Source organism: Tamandua tetradactyla, unplaced genomic scaffold, assembly GCF_023851605.1.
Source record: "Tamandua tetradactyla isolate mTamTet1 unplaced genomic scaffold, mTamTet1.pri scaffold_220_ctg1, whole genome shotgun sequence".
Classification (NCBI taxonomy): Eukaryota; Metazoa; Chordata; class Mammalia; order Pilosa; family Myrmecophagidae; genus Tamandua; species Tamandua tetradactyla.
In genome coordinates this window covers 3,555-7,450 of record NW_027518329.1, presented here as the reverse complement: position 1 = coordinate 7,450, position 3,896 = coordinate 3,555, and the positions used below count along the sequence as shown (strand labels likewise).

General features: G+C 36.3%; 1 pseudogene; it reads right to left on the bottom strand.

Moving 5' to 3' along the window:
* Positions 1-2,221: 2,221 nt before the first annotated feature.
* Positions 2,222-2,716, bottom strand: LOC143673232 (uricase pseudogene; annotated as a pseudogene).
* Positions 2,717-3,896: the final 1,180 nt, after the last annotated feature.

The window sequence follows — 3,896 nt, the reverse complement described above, 5'->3', positions numbered from 1 at the left end:
CTTGAGGTTTATTGTTGTGAAACTTATGTAGGTAGCAGAGAAACTCAGCCTAAATATAGGTATCCCTAAGAGTTACTTCTGGAGGACCTCTTTTGTTGCTCATATGCGGCCTCACTCTCTCTAAGCTCAACATTACAAGTGAAATCATTGCCCTGCCCACTACATGGGACATGACATCCAGGGGTGAGTCTCCCTGGTAATATGGGAGATGACTCCCAGGGATGAATCTGGCACTGGTACTACCGGACCAACAATTCTATCCTGAACAAAAGGGGGACAAGAAGTGGACCTAATAAATTATCAGTGGCAGAGAGAGTTCAAATAGAGTCGAGAGGCTACTGTGGAGGTTGCTCTTATGCAAGCTTCAGTTAGACGTTGCTACCTATCATAACCTCCAAACCCCAACCAGGACCATTCCACCCAATCCTAAAGAACATCTAAGGAAATACATAAGCTTCCATAAGGGTTCCATGCACTAGTGAAACTTTCCAGAAACCTACAACCTCCAGATGGGTCCCCGCACCAGATGAGTCCTGAATCCTAAAGGGCTCAGCCTCTCCAGAGCATCAGCTAGTTCATCTCCCTACCCTGTATTATTGACAGCCCCTTCCAACTGAAAAAGTTACAATGCTCATAGCCCAAACACCCCTAAAGAGAAGGCTAGAAAGATCAACGGTAATGGTGGAGTTATACGGAGAAGATAGGATTTAACAAATCAATATGATTGCTGAATCATTAAATTGCTATATCTTTTATTCTCCAGTATCTTAGAGCAGTTAAAAGTAAAAACCTAAAATTGTGTAATTGTAACCCATGTCAAACTCTGAAATATGTTCTACAAGTAATTGTGGTGACATGCTTTGAATTGTATTGCTTTCTTGTATATATGTAATTTTTCACAAGAAAAAGAAAGAAAAAATTTGATTGTGGTGATAAAAAATTATTTAAGTCTTCTAGCCTCCTATATTCTGTAGCAGCTAGCAGGAAAAATCAGAGAGTATGGTATGGTAGCACGTGACAAACTCTAAGATCTATCTTGTGACTACTTGCTGAAGAGTGCTCTGAAAACTATTGCTTTTTTATTTCTTTACTTTTTATATATGTTATACTATACAATAAAAATTTTTTAAAAGAGTAAATGAAACAGAAGAAATATCAAATAATGCTAAGTGTTCATATGTAAGCATTTATAGAATGTAACATTCTTTAGGAAGTTTATCTAGAATGTTTATTTGGACAAATTTTCAGCATGGGTTTCTAAAATGATGACTTATGAAGCTTTATGATATGTATGTAATGGTAGAGTTAGTCAACTGATATTCTCATGCTTCAAATCTGTATGCATCTTTAAATCATCATAATATATTTCTATGATTATAAAGCAGTAAGTGTTCATATTTGAAAGATTCAGAGAGCACATGACAAAAAATTAAAATCACTCATAATCCCACCATCCATTAATCATCCTTAATTTTTATATATTGTCCATCATATATGTGTGTCCATCTATCTATACATTGACTTAGCATTTATAAAATGTGACCCTTTCTGCAAAAATAATGCAGTATTCAAAGAAAAACAATTTACATTTTTTCCAATTCTCCAACATGTACTAAATATTCTCTATGGGTTGTAAAATCATAAATTAATATATTAAGATCACAAAACTACTAAAACACAGAAATAACCCTCCAATGGTATGCTAGAACACTCTTAGAAATTCAAATATTCAGTCTAATTGAAATGATAATGTTGATATATTTCAATATGACATTTTCATTACATTTTCTGCATCACCAAGAGGCAAAGTTTTAGGATCATTTAAGATGAAAACAAGGAATATTTGCTTCTTAAAGCTATGTACAAATTAATTGGTGTCACCCTCATTGAGTCATGCTCACTTTCTTAATGAACTGATTCTTTAACATTTCTCTAAGATAAGACACAAGACAATCAAAAAGAACTATTGATTTATGATTGTTCTGATACTGCTCAGTAGTTTCCAAACAGACACACTCAAAATGAACTTTAGAATTATTAAACTACGAAACGCCTTTCTGAGCTAAGTGTGGAAGAAATAGATTATTTTATGCAGGAGGAAAATGAACACTATAAATCAATCTATTATTTTGAAAATTGGCTTGGGTACATGATGTAGTCTTAAACAGAAGTGGCTGTAAGGGATTCCTCAGCCAAGAGTAGACTCCTATTCAGGACAATGTCACAGCCTTGAAGACAGCTTCCTCTCGACTCTACCAGTGATTTTACTATATGAGGATTGTCTAAAGGTAGCAAGACCTTTTCCTAGTTTATCAGTCTCATTTTGGACATGTTTATGTTAAAGTAATGAATGCTTGGTAAACTGATTTCCATACCTTCTATCTTAGAAACCCGGCTCAGTGAGAGCACCTGGATGTCATAGAGGGTCTTCTGGACATGGGGTGAGTATTCCCCTTTGTCATATGGTGCAGTGAGCTACTCCAGGACAATATCCTGAATAATGTCCCAGGTAGCCTCAAAGTCCATGTCTCTGCCCTGGTGTACTGCACAGTGTACCATTTGCAGTACACTTGAGTAAAAATCACTGGTCCTTCACCTAGGGGAAGATGGTGAACTTATCCTTAATTAATCCTTCAAATCCAGACTGAGTCATTCTCAAGATCTTCAGTTATTTGATTTCAGAATGAGTGACTGGATGTCTTTCTCTCAAGAAAGGCTGATGCCATCCAGAACACCTGTGTCAGCTGGAAAGGCACATGGCTGGCATCTGCTGGTCCCTTGTCCCTGGGATCCATTTCTTTCAGCCTCTGTTCCTGTGGGGGTTCACCAATTTGCCTCTCTGGGGCTGGCTTTCATCTCTTGGCTTCTCTTGGCTCTCTCCAAGTTCTCGCTTGTTTAACATCTCATGGGAAGGCACATGGAAACTTCTACTGGACTCTGCCCATGTCTCTGTCAGCTCTGAAGCAATTGTTTTTCAAGCATCTACATCTGTGTCAGCTATGTCATTTCTCACCAATAAGCTCTTGAAAAGATGTACAACATCACTAGCTATTAAGGAAATGCAAATCAAAAACAGAAGGAGTTACCACTATACACCCACTAGAATGGCTATCATTAAAAATAAAAACAAGAAATATTGGAGAGGATGTGGAAAATAGGGACACTCTTTCATTGTTGGTGGGAATGAAAAATTGTGGATCCAATGTGGAAAACCATTTGGGGTTTCTCAGAACTTTGGATATACAATTATCATAGGACTGGGAAAACCCATTTCTAGGTATATGCCCCAAAGAACTCAATGCAGGTATTTGAACAGATATATGCACACTGTGGTTCAAGGTGGAATTATTCTCAATTTCCAAAAGAGGGAAGCAAACATAGAGTCCGTCAATAGATGAACAGATTAATAAAATGTGGTATATACATACAATGGAATTTTATTCAGCCATAAAAGGAATGCAATGATGATACATTTTACAACATGGAGGAATCTGGAAGACACAATAGGACAAATATTCTGTGATCTCATTTATAGGAAAGAAATTAGAATATGCAAATTCATAGATTTGGAAACTAAAGTACAGTTTATCAGAGGCCAGGATGGGGACACAGAGTGAGGAGTGAAACTTGGTGGGTGTAGACTTCTTTTGGGGGTGATGGGAATTTTTTGGTAATAGATGGTATTGATGGTAGCATAACCTCGTGAATTTAATTAGCACCACTGAATTGTATATTTAAAGGTGGTTAAAATGTGAAATTTTTAGTTGTATGTTTGTTATTAGAATATTTTTAAAAACCATAGAGCTGTACAAAATAAACAGTAAATTCTAAGAGCACTATGGACTTCAGTCAATAGTATAATTATAAACCATTTATCGACAATTGTAACAAAAGTT